Source organism: Dendrobium catenatum, unplaced genomic scaffold (genome assembly GCF_001605985.2).
Source record: "Dendrobium catenatum unplaced genomic scaffold, ASM160598v2 fragScaff_scaffold_1414, whole genome shotgun sequence".
Lineage (NCBI taxonomy): Eukaryota > Viridiplantae > Streptophyta > Magnoliopsida > Asparagales > Orchidaceae > Dendrobium > Dendrobium catenatum.
Genome location: NW_021319876.1, coordinates 229,642 through 249,439, shown reverse-complemented (window position 1 = coordinate 249,439; position 19,798 = coordinate 229,642). Strand labels below are relative to the sequence as shown.

General features: G+C 32.3%; 1 non-coding gene across 1 annotated transcript; it reads left to right on the top strand.

Moving 5' to 3' along the window:
- Positions 1–10,526: 10,526 nt before the first annotated feature.
- LOC114580945 lies at positions 10,527–10,633 on the top strand. Its single transcript, XR_003702670.1, has one exon. It is a non-coding gene; the product is annotated as a small nucleolar RNA R71 (small nucleolar RNA).
- Positions 10,634–19,798: the final 9,165 nt, after the last annotated feature.

Genomic DNA, 19,798 nt, shown 5'->3' with positions numbered 1-19,798 from the left:
GGGAATTAGAGCCCATACTATGACCACTACTACTGATTTTGACTGTATTGAAATAATGAAGTGATTAGAGGAATAATTTTTAAGCAGCATATGCCTAAAGTGTCCTCTCTTGTTCGCAATGCTTGTATCATTCAACAGGTTCTTCAAACTTCCATAATTCCTAAAGCTGGTAATAGAGTCAATATTACTCCTCTTCTTTCAATAGTAACCTACTTGATTATGACTAAACAACCTATAGATGAAGCCCAGCTAATTATTGCCTATCTTTATATACTTTCTAAAATTGGTCATGTCTCCCATAAAAGAAAGAAGAACATTGCCCTAGGACATATTGTTTCCTACATTTTAGAAAAAAAGTATGAATTGATTCATCCAATTTAATATTTTGAAGAACCTCTCTACTACAATGACGGATCTTTTAGAGAAATCTTCAATAAAGATGAATCACGTAAGGCACATGTTATTAGTGATTCAGAGGAGGAACATGAACCTGCAACTGCACTGCTAGTGAACCAAATTATCAGGATCTGGTTCAGAGATTATATTGCTTAGAGTCTCATTTTGATCAAAGATTTGATCAAATTGAAATTCACTTACAACAGCAGGATGTTCAGTACAATCAGGACATGGGGTACATGAGAGAGCAGATAAATGATATTAGTTCTAACATGCTTATGATAAGCAGTTATTTTAATTTCTTCAGCACTGTACCTCCTCCTCTTGATCAGGGACCATCATAATGAATCATGTACTTGGTTATGTTTTTCTTAGATGTTGTGATTGTGTTTTAGTAGTTTGTGATGTATTTTGTTTTTGTTATGTGTTTGTTTCATTAGATGTTTTTTGTATTTGAGTTTTAGGTGGTATTGATATCATTCATATATTCTAATATCCCTTATAATGATATCAATATAAGTTTTGTTGTTTTGGTTTTAATCTTGTTTTGAAATGGGTGTTAGCCTACATGAAAATCCCTAAAATTTTTGATCCTACAAGTGCTATACCTCGAAGTGCAACTTAAAATTAAATTCATTAGAAAATCTAATTTTTCTAAATTTAAGTTTTGATTATAACTTGATATAATTAATAATGTCAATTTCATGTCTCTAATTTGACTACATTAATGTTCAATATTATTATTGCAATTGTGATGTTTTTCTTATTTTGTATTTCACTTATCAATAAATATTGATGCACTTAGAAAAATTTGAAATTTTTGATGATTGATTTTGGAAAGATCAAGATTACTCTTGAAAAAAAAAGTATAAATATACAAAAATCAAAAGGAATGTGCAATGGCTCGCAATTTGAAAAAGAGGTACAAAATAAACCCACAAGTTAAAAGATGCAAAAAAATATGCGAAAACTATTGAAAGAGATGTGCAAAACATCACATGTGGTAGTCATTTATTTCCACAATCTTTTAATCTTTTTATTCAAATTCATCTTCTGTACATTTATATTTCGTATTGATAATTGAAATATAAAAATTTTATATTCATCCTTTTTGCAATGATTTTCTTTATCTTAGTGTCTAAATTGATTCATGTTTTTGATATATACTTTTTATTATTAATGTTATAACTTTTATTAAATTCTATGAATCATTTTTATTTACTTAATGATTTGATTTTATTTGTAATATTTATTTCAATCACTTTCAAGGATCAATTATCAAAGGATTATCATATGGCTACTTACATTTCTGTTATTTTTCTTCTTCTCTTTTTGCTATTATCAAAAAGGGGGAGAAAATATTGTTCGTGTCGTCTCTCTTTGCTTTTTTTATTATTGTATTTTTATTTTTGTATCTTCATATCGTATCTGTTTGTATTTTAAAAAATAATAATAATAAATAAATAAATAAAAGGATAAAAGATAAAATTGTTGTACAACGCTTCCTTATTTTCATATGTTCATCAATTGAGTTGGAGTTTAGGAGATCCATAGAATTTGAAATTTATACAAACAATAATTATTTTGCCATCATAAAAAAAGGGGAGATTGTTAAGAAAGTTGCTATTTGTATGTTTTATATTCTTGCAACTTGTAAAGTTTTGATAATTCCAAATATTATTGTTTTAAAGTTTTGTTTTTCTCCTAACATTTTTTTTAAAAGATTTGTTTTTACTCTTGTGTGGACTAACATTTCAGGATAATCGAACTCCAAACTAATGAAGAATTCAAATCAAAATTCAGCAAGAGATAATTTGAAAATTGAAGCTTGTACTTTTTATTATATTATGTTTGAGAGGGAGTGATTGTAATTAAGTAACTTAGCACACACACGCTTGGGAGATCTTTAAAAAATCATACTGATCATGTGGGATGAATTAAGTTCGTACGGGACGATCAAGTCAGTTATCCCCTCGAAAGGGCAATGGATAGAACAAGAGGGTAGAAAATTTTTCTAAGTCCTGATCGTCTAGGACGAACTACAATTCATCCCAGGATGAAATGCTCTCCGGAAAATTTTGGTTCAGATGAAATCCTATGCGTGCAAGGATGAAATGTTCTCTCAAAAATTTTCATCCAACCCTTTGGAAACTTTTCGTTCAAATGAAATCCTATATTCGTCCTAGGAAGAAATGCTCTCTGTAAAAATTTCATCCAGACGAATGATTATTTGTCCCAGGACGAATATGCTCTATCCTTTCTAAATTTTGATAACTTCCTGTAGTTTGATGAAACCGACCCATGATATAACTATTAATACCGGACAAACATGGCTCGTATGGGATGATAATCGGGTACGAAGTCAATTCGTACCAATATACATTGGGTTTGTATGCAACAAATTTAAGTAAGTTCATCCAGGATGATCCACGATCGTACGGGACGATCCACTTTGTTCAGACTTGAATATCAGCATCTTTTGGATGGTTTTTTGTGTCTTTCCTATATAAAGTCCAATTAGAACTGCTATTTAGTCTTTTTGCCTACTGATCATCATTCCAACAGAAGAGAGAGTCAAGGAGTGAGTTTGAGAGTGTTTGAAGGAGGATTCTTACTATTGGAGCGTGAAGGATTCACTTGGTACTCAAAGATAAGAGTCTCTAATTGTGGTTTGTGTTTACTTCACCTTTTCTCTCTTCCTTCTAGATTTCCTGTGAGAAGATCTGTCAAGGAGACCCAGTTCTCTACCGACACTTGGAGAGTGTGAACAGCCAAAGGGTTCTTTGCCCACACTTAGAGAGTGTGAAAGGACGAAGGGTTCTCTGCCCACACTTGGAGAGTGTGAAAGGATGAAATATTCTCTTCCCACACTTGGAGAGTGTAAAAGGATGAAAGGTTCTCTACCTACACTTGGAGAGTGTGAAAGGACAAAGGGTTTTCTGCCTACATCGGGAGGGTGTAAAAGGATGACGGTTCTCTGCCAACGCTAGGAAGAGTGTAAAAGGATGACAGTTCTCTACCACACCAGGTAGTGGTGGAAGAGAGTTTTGTAAAGGTTTCTCCGCCTTGCTGTGGGTGCAAAAGGAGAGACACTAGTGGTATTAGTGTAATACTCGGAGGGTGCCTCCGGGGAGTGGATGTTGGTCGTGTTTGACTGAAACACTATAAATCTTGTATCTTTTTATTTTCCACTGCCTTTATTTTTACTATTTTACTTGCGGTTGAAAAAATTTTTTTTACAAGATTCATTAAATAAAATTTTTGGTATAAAAATTAAAAGATGGTCACCCCCCTCTTGGTTAGCCGCTGGGACATAAAATTAGGTTTAACCACCTAATTCATAGTAAACAAGTTTCAATAATTTAGAGCTTATTTAAATACAATTCTATATTTTCCATTTTATTAATTCTAAGTGAGTGTGATTGTAATTGCGTAACTGAACACACAAACACACACTGGCAGAGAGTTTAAAATTCAAATTTTTTTGAATTGATCGTACTGTATGAAATCCATTTATACGGGATGAACTGGTCAGTTATTTTCTCGTCGAGCAGTCGAACGAAAGGAAATGAAAATTTTCTTAAGTATGGATCGTACTTTATGAACCTAGGTCGTACATGCCTTCCAGAGTTTGAAATAGATGGGTCCTTGTTCGCTCAAAAATAAAATGTTTTAAGTATGGATCATAATGTATGAATCTAGTTCGTACATGCCTTCCAAAGTACGAATGAATGGGTCCTTGTTCCCTCAAATATTAATTTTTCTAAGTATGGATCGTACTGTACGAACCCAATTTACACATTCCTTTCAGAGTACAAAATTATGAGGTGCCTTTTCATCCCAACATTTTGTTCAGATGAATTTGAAATTTTTTTATAATTGATAGTACCGAATGATGACATCATCATACGTATAGCATCGAGAGTACGAAATATTTAAGTTCCTTTTTATACAGATGAATTTGAAAATTTTATAACTATTCATACAGGATGAACATTATTTGTACCAGATGATGAGCGGGTATGAAAAGATTTCGTATCGATTCACAATAGGTTCATACATAGTAGTGTTTGAACTGTTTGTATATATGAAATACCATCGTACTGTACAATCGTGTACGCTCAAAATTGAAAATTTTAGTTTTATGGATAGTTTTTTTGTGTCTTTTGGATAAAAGGTCCACTAAAAACTGATGTGAAAAAATATTGCCTTCATGATTTTCAAGGGAAATTGAAAGAGAGAGTGTGAGAGAGTGTTTGAGATAAATTTCTTGTAAGTGGAGTGTGAAGGGTTCACAAGGTTACTCAAATGAAAGGATCTTTTTGTAATTGTTGTTATCACTCTTCCTCTTATCTTTCTAGATTGCTCATGAGAAGATCTTTGGAGAAGATCTGGTACTCTGTCGACACTTGGAGAGTGTAAAAAGGTGAAGTTTCTCTACCTACCCTTGGAGGGTGTGAAAGGATGAAGGTTCTCTGCCTACAACTAAAGGGTGTGAAAGGATGACGGTTCTCTGTTGATACTTGGAGAGTGTGAAAGGACGATGGTTCTCTACTGCACCGGGGATTGGTGAAAGAGAGATTTTTGTAAAGGCTTCTCTACCTTATCGTGGGGGAAAAAAGGGAGTCACTTTGGTAATAGTGCAATACTAGCCTAGAGAGTCTTCAAGGAGTGGTTGGGTCGTATTTGATCGAACCACTATAAATTTTTGTGTCTTTTATTTTATGTATTTTATTTACTGCAAGTTATTTTTTATGGTTGAAAAGTTTTATTTTGAAACTTTAATTAACTTTCTTTGTGAATCAAAGTCTTTTGAATTTCAAATCGAAGAGAATTTTTAAATTACCAATTCACCCCCTCTTGATTAGCCTTGGGACATTAGTTTAGGTTTAACAACCTAATATATATTCAATAAAAGGGACCTTCTTTCTCTCTACTACTCAAAAGATCTACATAAGAAAATTTTAAAAAAATAATGAGCCAAAAATACCCTCTAATTAAAATTATAAGAACACCTAGTAACAATCTAGGGTGGCCAAGAGCCTATATGCAAATAAGAAAAATCTAAATAAGCATAACTAGCATAATCTCCTTGCCAAAACTACATACCTTGGGAAAATAATCAATAGGCCAATCCAATTGTACAAAATATAATCTACAAAATGAAGTGGTGGAGCACATAATAGCATAGAAATAACATAGCAGCATGTATAAATTATGATAAGTATACCATGTGAAATCTTAATCCCATCATGAAAATGGTTGAAATTACTGAGACAATCAATAAAAAGGTGTGATTGCTAGACCTCAAAATGATAGATTCAGTAATCCTGCTCAATGTTGTAATCAAATCCAACAACTTAGCAATTAAATTAAAATAGTACAGGCAACATAAAACCACAAAATTGGTATAGAAATTAGAAGAGATACAATTGGATACACCATGGCCAAGCCCAAAAGAGAATTGTCCAAAGCACAATAAGAATTTAGAACAGAACAATAATGATACCTCTCAATTTCAAATGCATAACAATAGTATAATGATACCAAAGAACCAAAATAATTTAAGATTAATAAAGAGAGTGAATCCGATAGTGAATAGCCCAATAAAAGAGTAAAGCAGTTTTATTATTAAGATAAAACTGATCCCAGTGGCCCAAAGAAGGAAATACGACACACAAAATGACCACCAAATGTGGGAAATGCAGTAAGATTTGGCAAGAAAAAAGCAAACAACCATGATATTCCAGTCACTACAATTGGTCTAAAGGTAAATATATCTATACATTTGGAGAATTAATTAGGGTAAGCTAGAAAATGAATAAGGATTAAATCAATAGCTAACTAACCCTCAAGATAGTGTATACAATATATATATATATATATATATATATATCATGAAATGATTATTAATGGTTCATTTACAATTAATTTTTAAATTCACGGATAAAAATTGACCTATGAATTTTAAAAAAATTAGTTCAAGCTTGTGCTTGATTCAAATTAACTTAAGTAAATTTAGGTTGATGTACTTATCCTAGAGTTAGCTCTAGCAAAATTTTAATTTGAATTTAATATTTCTAAGCATAAAAATTATATGATATAACCTAATCACTTATCTAATTATCCTATAAAAACTTCCCCTCTTCTCTTGATTTTTTATTTATTGGATAGGGATTTTTTGACTAAATCTATAGTTGGTTTATTTGACTAATTTAGCTTAGTGAAATAAGAGATAAGAACTTTCTTAAATTTGTACATTAATATTCATTTAATTTAGGTTTATGCATAGTAAGCATATATCAATGTAAGCACTTTTTCAAATAATGGTTTAATTGGACATTTAAGTACTGGCGTGGTTTATTACCGTAATAGCATTCATGTCTGTCATTTTATCCAAGCCTCAAATCATATCACCATCAAAATGAGTCTAATCTAACATGATAGAGTCATTCCATATATTGGAATGAAATAGGTAGTTCATATTTCATCTTTAATCACTTGCCTCGATTATGAAATATGCATATTTTTTTGATTAATTCTTACATTTCATGTTCTAGATCTTTATTCAATTTTTTATGTATTATCTACATGCATAGAAATATCATTGTAACTACTATATTATATTGGAATGACCATTCTCTTCAAAATGTCATATCCCCCCTACTAATTATATCTCAGGTTTCAAAATTACCTTATCAAATTCAAGGGATCTTGATTCAGAGGGAATTCAAGGGACCTTTTCATAGAGGGTTCTCTTTTAGGTCAAGGGAGAAATCCTCCTTCAAAATTTAAGGACTGGAGAAAACTATATTACAAAGTGGAATTTCATCAATTAAACCTCACTAGAGCTCAATCAAATTCACACTCATATGACATTGGGGATAGAGGAAGCTCAGGAAAAACACTGTGATCTTTCATGAAGCTATTGGAATTTAATAATATAGCCCTTATTTAGGAAAAGTTAGGACATTTTTAGCTTGATCAAATATGTATTTGGATAGAATTTATGCTATCACGAATCATACTAGGCTATTTGGCCTATACTGAATGGATGCATGAGATAAGGGTAGTTGGCTGGGGAAGGCAGGGTACATGGGATGAGTCGCCATATATATTTAAATTAAACAAAGCAAATATTACTATGTTTTAACAAGTTTTAGGCCACTAAACTAATCCAAGAAATATGATGGATTGGTTTTAGTCATGGGGTGTAAGTAAAGAGATTATAGCTTTGGTCTTGGCCAAATTGTCTTAAGAGTGTAAAATAGTTATTTTCAACTTAATTAGGTGATCTTGGGTTAGCCAATTTGGCTAAACCAAGCAAGGCCAAGGGATGAGCATGCTCATGATGTTCAAGGAAGTTAGGGGTAGGCTTTACATGCATTTGTTTAAACTAATTTGGTCTCAGAAGGGAAATGGCTCATGAGAACCCTCTTACGTTTATTGGGTTAGCCCATTTTGCTATCCGAAATCATTCCATGTGGTGGGAAGGCATTGTGGAGTTCATATGGACTCTAGGCACCTATTAGAAGTTTTGATGGCCAAGGTTCAAGAGGGTTGACTTAAATTTAATGGATTTAGTCATATGGTGTATTTGGTCAGACTAGGTTGACTTAGTCAACCAAGATTAACCTAATCTAATGATTAGATCCATAGGGTTTGGGGAATTTTATATGATGCTTAAAAGAGTTTGAGAGGCATATTAAAGCTTGGAATAGGTTTAAAACAAGAAATGTAAATTTAGGGACAAATGGTCAACCTTGTTGAATTTGGTCAACCCTGACTAACCATGTGTTCCAATGAATTAAACTAAAATATCAGTGTTTGAAATGTTTAGGATATATGGCCAAGATTTGAAATGTATTAGATTCATGATTTAACACTTTAGGTCAAAAGGAGTCCAAATGGTTAACTTGACCAATCATAGTCAGCCACTGCTTCAAATGGTTGTTGGTATGCTTAAGGATGAATGTAGAAGTCCGAGGGATCAATCCAACGGTTTAGAATAATGCTTGAATCATTTTTCATGATTTTTTTTTTAATTTAGGGTTTAAAATGTATAAAGTTCAAACTTGGTCAACCTAGGTCAAACTTTTTCAACCACAAATCTTAATGGGTTCAAATTATTCAAATAATAATCATGAACAAGTTTGCATTATGTCCCAAACTGTACAAAAAAGTTTTGCTCAATGTGTCATGATGAGTGCATGGAATGTAATTATGGAGTTTCCATGAACCATGAGGGGTAATCTAAGGAGGTTCTAGTTCAATATGCAATTAGCAAGACTAGGCTTTAGAGGCTTCGCCTTGGGCTTCTACCAGGCAATGAAACCCTATCCTTTATTGATTTGAATGTGCATGCATTTTATTTTTAATTCAATTTATAATTGTTATTTTTTTGAAGGATCTTAATTTTAAAAGAAGCCAATTCACATCACTTATCCCTCTTAGGTGTGTCTGGTCACTTAAATTTTTGGCCAGAAGAAGTTATACTCTATTATGTGCATGTTTCAAGATTGACAAATAGACTCAAGGAAATATGGAAAGAGTGAGATAGGAGCTTAATTCCATCTAATTTTACCATATGGTCATGTTTGAGTGCAAATGGATTAGATCCAAAAATATTCCACCCAATTCTTGGAGATCCAAGTCACCACCTAAGTTTATCTAGGTTTGGTTCTTATAAGTTCAATGCATCAAATAAGTCACATGGCTAGGGTTTAGGTAGGGCATTTCATTTAAATTGGGTTTTTTTTTCCAATTTGGAAGGTAAAACAATTGCATTTAAAATGGGTTTTAGACAATTTTTCTTGACTTGGGTTATCCTAATTTGGACACCCATGCAAGCCCACAGCTTGAGCTGGTTAGAGCAAGTAGATTAATAGGTGAACATGCTATTATAATGGTTCAAAGACCCTATTTTAAACACATTTAGGTTTAATTAAAGGGATTAGGTGTATGGGCCAAGAGAGCTTTTCATGGTCAACTTGGTCAATAATGGTTAACCATGGGTTCTAATAAGTTTTTGGGAGTTTGTAGAAGTTTTTAGATGGTTTGGGATGACATGTCAATGATGGAATACATTTAATCATTAAAATGGTTTTTTAGGTAGAATTATGCACATATGGTTCACCTAGTCAACCATGGGAGACTATCTTAGGGTTTGGAATTTTATTTTTCTCAAGAAATACCATTTGTAGAAATTTAGGATTTTAAGGTTTCCTTGGTCAAACTTGATCAACTAAGTGTTGACCATTTGTCCCAAAGGGACCAGTCCACTTGGTAGATGAATATATAAGGGTTTAGGTCATTCCCAAGGGTTTTGGTTTAAAAATAACATGAAATGCCACCTTGAGTAGCATGGGTTATAAATATATGAAATATTAATTTTTGTTTAGGTTTTGCCCATTGAATTTCATTAAATGGCCTTTGGATATTCCAATGTATCATGAAAATGGTTTGGTAAATGTCTAGTTCATTTGAGTTTAGTATAAGTTGAAAACCCTATGCTCCACCCTTGTCGCCCCCCAAAGTACTAAGGTTTTTTAGGAATAATGTTTAAACCTTATTATAAATGTTATCAATATAGGATAGCTTGGTTGGGATTACCAAAATTTTCTTAAGGATGATTCTCGTTCACTATAGGATTAGGTTTGTTATTATTCCAATTATTCCCTAAATTTTGATTGTTATTCCAACTAAAGTTTAAGTGACTCTTATAACTAGGATTATATGTATTAGAGTAGGGATTATTTTGTCTATTATTAACCATTTTTAATGATTCAACTCTGAAATAATAAGACTCAACAAGTTTCCCAAATAAATTATAATCTATATTCAAAGGTGCTCCCTAATTTGAATTAATACCAAGGTTATCAACTACTTAGAAATACAATAAATTGTAATGTTAGACTCGATAAAACATTTGAATAGTACATTCTAGCAACCTTTTTAGGCCAGAATCATTCAAATGGTCATAGAAAGTTATTAGTTGTAATTTTTTCAATCAATTTTTATGCTTCATCATGTGGTTTTAACACTAATTATTCTTTAGAAATTACATCTATGATAGAGCTAAAATAACCTACATATCGTAACAAAATTCATGAATAATTAATTTGTTGGATAGGTCATTGTGAGGACAATTCCTTAACAACTCCTTAAAACAATCCCAAGCTTCATAAATATACTCCCCATCTAACTAGGTACGACATATGATGTCATTTCTAAGCATAGCAAATTTAAATAGAGGGAAACATTTATTTATTAATTTTTATGAAAAATCATTTCTTATGGTTATTGAGCCTGGGGATAAGAAATTCAACCATAACATTACTTTATACCATAGAGAAAATGGAAACAACCTCAATCTAATGGCATAATTAGATATAGCATTATACTTGAAGGTTGAGCATGTCTTTAAGAACCTTGTAATGTATATATGGAAACCTCAATAGGATATCACTTAATTTATGAATTTTATACTATATTGATATTGGTAGGCTAAACTTTCAAAGTTTCACATCTTCTTTAAATGGAGTTTCCATGATTCTTAATTAAAAAAATAATAATTCAATCTTTCAATTTTGTTAAGGGTCTTTTAGTTTATTTATTATTAATTCTTTTGGTACATCCTCAGAGGGGTCTACACATTAAAATAAAGGAAAGTTTAAAAGGTCCTTAAAGAGAACGTTCAGTTCACTAATGCTCAACAGAGGATATAAAAAAATAAAATAAAGCCTAAAAGTTGATGGTTCCCTATACTAAGAAAAAAAACTATCCTAATATCATTATAGAACTACAAGTAGACAGTATGAAAAAAAGGAAGTTAAGATATAGAAAATTAAGCTCAAACATCCTGCAAAAAATAATCAGCTCATCCAGAACAACTTCAGTCGAAAGATCCGTCAAGAAAAAGAGACTGCAAAAGAGGGAGAAGCATGAAAAAGCATATTAATAACAAATCAATTTGAAAAGAATTAGGAATTGAAGCTCATTAGAGTTATCTAAAGAAAGCATTAACTCTTCACCATCCATTAGAAGCGTGTATTCTTGAAAATGAATCAGCCCCACATAAAGGCCAAAAGGAAAAGCGCAAAAATGACATTTAGCCGACATCACCCTAGAAAAACTGATTATGCCAATATACAGAACACTACAAATAATATTGAAGACCGAACAGAATAATAAGAAGTCACTGATCCATCTAAAGCAAAAATATCAATCAGAAAATCAAACAACAACAAGATGGCTCTTGAAACTCCATAAATAATTTATTAAAACACAAATTATTAAAAAGTTTGAAATAATTGAAATAAAACATAGTACTACAAATATAACAATAATAATAATAATAAAATAAAAAACAAATATTAAATTTGTGATCTAAAATTCAATATTAACTTAATAAAAGTAGGCATCAATTTTGAAGTTACAATGCCAACATTTAACCGAGCTAAATGATATTATGCAAGTGTAAGTGTCGATCAAGTAAAAAAATGAATTAGAAAAGTATCATTCCCTCGGAGAATCAGCATACTGATCTTATAATCTAAATACCCAATTTTTTAACCATTAGAGTTAGTTTACTAATAAAAATTTTAACGGGGCAAATAAACAAACTAAGGATTTTTTTTTAGAAATTTTTAGTTTACCAAAATCTAAATTTAAATTTTGATATAGTGAATATGATTATCCCTTAATTTTGAATCAATAATTTTGTATCTTTATTACAGTTGTTGGATTTCTAATAAATATATGATCAATACTCAATTAATCACACCTTTATTGAATGATACACATCTCCTTAGATATCACAATATCCCAAATATCATATTTTTTTCATGCGCCTCGAGTTATATCGCCATGCCTTTTTTTTTCTTTTTTTTGGGTAAAAACCCACAGAAGATGCCTAAGCATTAATGAAGAGAAAATAGAACAAGTCCATAATGACTCCAAATCATGCAAAAATACAACATATGAATGATAAAAACCTAAAAGCCTCAGAATTCACCTAAAAATAAAAACCAAAACAATACAAAAAGAAGATCAACCAAAGCACAAGATAAAAAAAAGGAGTTAGAGGAAATCAATAATTGTCGAGCAGTCAAACGTCTACAATTAAAGCTACAGTGCCATCTAAAGTCGTAACCCAAAGATCTAAAAATTGGCACCACCAATAACAACCCCATGTTGACCTTAAATTCATCAAGCCCTTAGTCAATGGGGTTGACTTTGTCAAATTGACCAAGCCGAGCCCCAAGACCACCTCCCTTATATTTAATAGGTCAAACCAAGTCTGTTGAGCCCAAACCCAGGCCCTGGGTCAACCTGGTTGACTAAGTCAACCTAGGTAGATCCAATTGACCCAAATCCCTTGTCATTCAAATTCAAATCAAATTTAAACCTCCTTGGCATAATCTCATGCCTTCCTTAGGTTATAGAGGTCATACCTGACCCATTGGGCCTAGACCCATGCCTTAAGTCAACCTAGTTGACCAAGTCAACGTAGGTTGAACCAATTAGCTTAATTGAGCCTAGTTTTGTTCTAATTCAAATCTAATATATCCTTGGTTAAACCCCTCACATATTTGAATCTAATTGATCATGTTGACCAGGCCAACCCTTGGCGTGGTCAGCCCAAGCCTTGTGGGGTGAAATTTGACCTATTTAAGTCAAATTAACCCCTTTTAATGCATTTAAACCATTCCAATTGAGCCCTTAGCCCAAAACAATGGCTAGGGAGCTCCATTATCTCCTAATTAACACTAGAAGTGATGTAGGCCATTGATCACAAGCCTATGATAATAAATAGGGATATTAGGGATTCATGTAAGAAACCATTTCTCATATTTTCTCCCTAAGCCTTCCTAGCCCAAGCTTTCTCATGTGTGAGCTCTCCAAAGCCCTCTCCACTTTTCCCAAGCCAAATTTGCCATCAAGACCCCGCCGATAGTGAGATCTTTGGTGAACTAAGGCTAAATAACTTATAAGGCGATTTCGCACTAATCCACCACGTTTCAAAACACAATTTCTTCTACAAATAGGAGCATGGACAATCTACAAGTTCAATAGGCCCAAGATCTCATGAATCCATCAATTGGATTAGGTAAAATTGGAAGCCCTAGTCTAGGGCACTTAGGGTTAATTAGCTTTATGTTAAGCACATTTTAGACCACAAAAAATTCCCCCATGAATGCTCTTCATCTATGGATCTTAAATTTAAAATCTCATCTAGATTAATCGAGAAAATCGATCAAATAAGAAAAAAATAAGTTTCTTAGGGTGTTTCAGGTGTTGGCGATTAGTGTACAAGATCTCCACCATTGATTGTTTGATCAATGGTAGAGATCCCGTCGCTCTGTGGTATCTTCCGAACTATAAGATTGAACTAATTTTTAGATCCATCATCTAACACAATCAGGGCCATTCATCTCAAAATGCAAGGAATTAGAAAGCTCCGGAGGCTTGCCTATGTGGCTAAGTAGCGGTCCACGTTCACGACAATCATTGCCGCATTCATGTGATAATTATTGCTAGTGGTGCAATCATTGCGCTGCCAGGCAATGATCTCCCATGGACCGCATAGCTAATCTAGTGCCACAAGGTGTCACCCACTGCCTTTTTAATTTTAAATTATTTTTTTAAAGATTTTTTAAATTAGATTTTGTTTTAAAATTAATTTAAAATTATTTAAAAATTTAAAAAATGTATATAACATATCAAAATTTTTAGAATTTTATTCTTTTTAATTTAAAATTAAAATTGCCTATAAATATATTATGTATTTTAAAATTATTTAAATAATATTTTAAATTTATAAATAAATATTTAAATTATATATGTATTTTTTATGATTTTAAAACTAGATATATTAAATTCACCTAATTTTGAGAGATATACTTTATAAAATTTTAAGCATAGGTTATACATGTAATTGGCATTCGAGGGGGGAGGATTAGTGAATGATTGAGCTCCAATAATTCACTAATCACATCATTAATCATGTTTATTTAGTGTTTAGTCATCTTTGGGATGTGCAGGATGCATAAGTACTTTGATTAGGCCCTTGTAAATCTAAGGACATGGTGTGTAACGTTCTTGTTATATTCTCCCTTATTTTACCCCAAGGGTTAGTCTTAAACACTTGATTCGAATCTACTTAATGTACCGACACCTTAAGGATAATAATTAAGGATCAATCTACCAAACTTAGATAAATTCTTGGAGCTAGGGTACATCTCCGATTGAAATGAAATTTTTGAAACTTGAACTTAGTGGCATCCTAAACCTCTCAAAAGTTTCTAGGAATTTTTAGGATCCTTTAGGCCCCTTAATTAATAAACCCTAATTTACCCCTTTAATAAAGCCTCGATAACCTCAAAAAATTATAAAAAATTGAAATTAAATCTAAAAATTGCCCATAATATATTAAAGTCTTCAAAATTCAATGCTTAATCTCAAAAAATTAAAACATCCTTAATTGGACTTTAATTTGAACCTTAATTTAATTTTGATTAAAATTTACTTTTCTAATTAAATTAAATAATTAAATATTATTAAAAAATCTAATTTTTTTCCAAACACTTGGGAATAGAACTTTGGGTATTTCTAACTTTTGGGTGTGATTCAAAGAAGTTTGGAGCTAATTTGCATCAAAACCCTTAAAATACAGTTTGATTAAACAATTTTAATAATTTATTAATTGCCCCAACTTTCAAAATCATAATTAATTCCAGAAAAAATTGGTTAAATTAAAATGAATTCAACTCTAATTAAAATCTAATATTTATTAAAAATATTAGAAGTCTAGAAACCCACTTAAATTAAAAATTAAACTCTACGTTCAATTGTAGTTCATTAACTAGGGCCCAAAACTTCTAAAATTCGTATCTTTGCCTAAAAAAACTCCAAATCCAACAAACTTAAAGTCTAATTATTTCCTGTAAACTCTTATGTTTAATTAAAATATTGTAACTCCAAAACCTTACCTATTTATAAAAGTGACCTTTTGGATCCTTTAACTTAGCGGGCAGAATTATTCTAAACTTTCTAAAGTCTTCTAACTCAACTTAAATTTCAAAGAATACTACCATAAGTATTAAAATAATCAACAAAATTAATAAACTAAAATGGACCATAAATCATTAATACTTAAACTATAATTAAAATTTCTCCTTTTAACCTTCAACAAACATGAACACAAACAACATGAAGTTACTACCCGACATAGGACAAATCCAAAGCCACACGAGCCTACTACACACACATGGAATTGTTTGTTATGGTACCACTTCTAGCTCTAGGTTAGGCCAGTGATTTGTATTTTTTATTTTCTTTGTTGTGGTCCTCTTTCATGTGGCACATGTGTTATTTGCTTCAAATTGATGGGATTATTTATTTTATTATTTTACTTCCTTTATTTTTAATACGATGTGCACGAAAGATTACCCAAAGTTTAGGGGAGATCTTGATACTTAAGATGTCTTATGTAGGTTGCCATGCTTATACATTTCTAATAAAAAGGGTTAAAATGATAAATAATAATCATGTTCATATATAATTCCTGGATACAGGTGCTTCAGAATGCTTAGTCCCAAAAAATATAAAAGAGCATAGCCAAGTGTTATTGGCAATGTGTACTTTACTTTTCTTGCATAATTACTTTGGATTTTCTATTTAACTATTTAAGATAATCATGCAAGAGAGTCTAGATTTTTTTTTTTTTTTAATGATGTAGTTTGTAATTTATAAAGCATTGAGTTATGAAGGTCTTCAAAAGTGGTGCATTTCAAATACCAGGGATCCATAGGGAGAAAGAAAGGCCCCTCACAGGGATTTTCTTTCTCATTTGGGTACCATTCTAAAGGATGAACCTTATGAAGACTAAAGAGGTCAATCTGAAGGAAGATGACCTGAATGAAGATGATCCATATAAAGACAAGAAGATAAAATGCCTTGCTTTTAAGAATTACATCATTCAGTATCATTAAAATCCAGGTTGTTGTTAGTGAAGCCTGGCCGACATTAATTTTCTGCAGACCTTGGGTTGTACTATATATGACACTTGCCATAGACTTTTCTTTTTTATTCATGGGGGTTTTTTTAATATATATGTATTTATTTTATTTGCGTCATAGAAATTATCTGCTTTTTCTAAATTTTTTTTTTGCATGTGTGTGGCATGATTTTGCTAGGCGCTCTAAGGACTAAAATTTTTTCTACTCATAATTAAATTCTAATATTTCAAGAATTCAATAACATAGAAATCTAACGATCTAGGAAATAGCCAAAATTATCAAGGGTCCCATACATATTAATGTATTTTCTCTCTCCTTCTTTAAGACACTTTCCCGCTGACATGTAGAGTCCAGATAATCCATCTTATGAGGATGAGATGCTGGATCTAGGGAAGTCTAGTCTTTTCTAAAAAATTATTTTAAAGACTTTTTAAAATTTTATGCATACGTGATTTGGAGACTTTAACTAGTATGCATCATATTAGAAATAAATTAAAAAAAATTTTAATTACATTATCTCTAGGAGCATTCACCCTATATAAGTACAAGGCCACTTAGGAGATTCTCAAGATGTCAGCCTTAACTTCCAAAAACTCAGCTACCCACCCATCTTTTATCAAGACCAGATAACATGGATTGTATATGCTTAGAGGGTTAGATGGCTTTCTTTTTTTAGGTAGGACATATGTCCAGAAAGAATTAGTTAGGACACAGGTATTAGTGTTATGTGTAGAACACCAAACCTGCCATCGATTTAGGGTTCAAGGCTACTACATTTGGTGTCTCGTATTATGCCTCATTGGTGGGTAAGTCTCCTATCCTTCAGGGACTATAAATCTTGCCTATCTATATCACATAGATGATGCCACTTCCATCCTTCTCTCCTATATGCTTTGAGTGCATTGTTTATTTATTTTTCTCTAGTTTCTTCTCACTAACTTAGTCCCTTTGGATGTTAATCTGAGTCGTGTGTCTTGACTAAGCCCAGTCGAACCTTTCTTTCCTTTTGAGTAGGAACTTTCTAGTTTCCTCCCTATGTGTCAATCCTATCTGAGAGGATAATGTATGATCCTTAATCGATAGTCTTCTCAGGCCCCAGCTTGAGATATAATTAACTATAGGGGCTTGAGTCTGTGGAAAATTAAATTCCACCATCAAATAAAACACACTTGAGATGATGTATCAAACGAGGGAAACCCATTATTTTGATTAGGTCATGCATATTATTACTCATCGGGGTGTTTCAGTGAGAGCCACTATCCTCAAAGATTAATCATATGTACGATCTAATCTACCCTTCTATTGGCTTACTTATAAAGAGCGTGAAGGCTTGCGATCATCTCATCCTTCAGGATGTTGCAGTCGTATACCCTTTGAAGTATTCCCCTGTTGAGTGGTACCCTTTTAGAGGTTAACACACCACAGCTCCAAAGTAGCAGCCACCAAGCTAACCCCAAAAAATACCTATTTTTTGAATTTCCTCTTGATTTGTTTCCCTATCTGAATGAAAGAATGATCACAACTTTCATTCAGATCAACTATTTCATCCAATTTAAACACTTCTTTTTCACCATCTTTAGAAGGAGAAGATAGAGAGCCTTCAAGACAATCAATTTGCTCCAAAATATTTTCTCTCAAACTTACGCCCATATGAGCATACAAGACATTAGTAGAGAGTAAAGAAATTGGAACATCAACAAGCTATTCTTTCATGCCCAGTTCTAAAGGGGAGATCGACATAACTAGATCAATAGGAGTCATAGGAGAAACAACAAAAGGATCTAACTCATTAGAATCAAAGTCCACCACCCTCATATTAGCATCACAAAGTTCTTTATCATCCACATTTAGCAGCTCATTACCAGCAATAAGACCAATAATGTCAAGACTAAACATCTCAATCTCACCTCAAGGGGAAGCCACCAAGACATGGTCACCCACATCACCATCATCACAACATAGAACAACCCCATAATTCTCTGATGGAGGAGCATATGTAACAGGAATCACAAAATTATTCTAAACTACCCTCCCCAAGGGAGTAACTAACTCAAGCAGAGGCAAAATAATTCACGAAAAGGCATTATTAGATATATCATCTTCCTTCTCATTGTGATCAATAACATCCCCATTTTCATTAATACTAGGACGATTAGCTAAATTATCCATGGTTTCCAAATAACCAACAATATTCTCAATAGAGTTAACTTGATGAGGTTCAATAGATATAAGTTTTGACATGCCAACTTGAGGATTGAAAATACAACATTCTTTTTTATCATGACACAAAGCTTTATAATGATCACAAAAAGGAAAATCTTCCATAATGATAGAATGAACATACCCCAAGTTATCATGACCAATCCAACCCAATCGATATAGCATTTTGAGACATCCAGTTCAACTAAAACTCGTGCAACTGAGGGGCGAGATCCCATAATAGTTGCATTATAAATACATGGAGGTCAACTAAAAATCAAACCTAAACCATTTAAAATTTGAGGGGAGAATAGTTGGGGTCGCAAATTAGGAAGGGAGACCTAAATATGTATAATAGGAGATTCAATAAAAAAATCTAAGTAAGGAGACCACTTAACTAACTTCACGAAGTAGTTATAGATAAAATAAGAATGATTAAACTCTATAGTAATCTAAATAATATGCAAGTTTTTTAAGCATTTTCTTTGCATCCAAAATAGTCATAGAAAATTCACCAACAAGCTTAAGATTAAAGAAGAATTTTTTTATTGAATCCAAAGGTCTCTTAACAAAAAATTTTCTGACCAATGAAAACTCATAGGGAACATTAAGAGCTAAAATCTCCTCCTCCAAAATCCACAATGATGGCATACCCCGATATGTTAAATTTTTTGTTACGAATTTGATTTAAGTGAATATAATTTTGATGATATCAAATATTTCTATTTTTCTATGATTGCTTTGGCTACTAACATTTTAGGTTCACAAGATCAAATTGCAAATCAAAACAGTTCAAGATTGGGTAGATTAGGACTAAGTCAGTTTGTAATATACGTCAAGTGTCTTTTACCCTTTCTTGAGTCCTTTACAACTTTATGGGTCTTGATGCTAAGTAACCTTGCACACACATGCTTAAGAGAAAATTTCTAACTATTTTAGAGTTTTTTGTTTTCGATCACATCATTCAAGATGATCCATAAATCAGCCTAGATGATTAGTTAAAAATAGAAACCCTAATTAGGGCATACTGATTAAGGTAGCCGCAATTAAGCACCTTATCCCAGATGATATTACCATCAGCCGGGATGATAGGCTCAAATCAGAAAGAATCAGACACTAGACCTATTTAGGCATCTTTTATTTTTGGACATCATCTAGGACATCGGTCTTGACGATGAAGT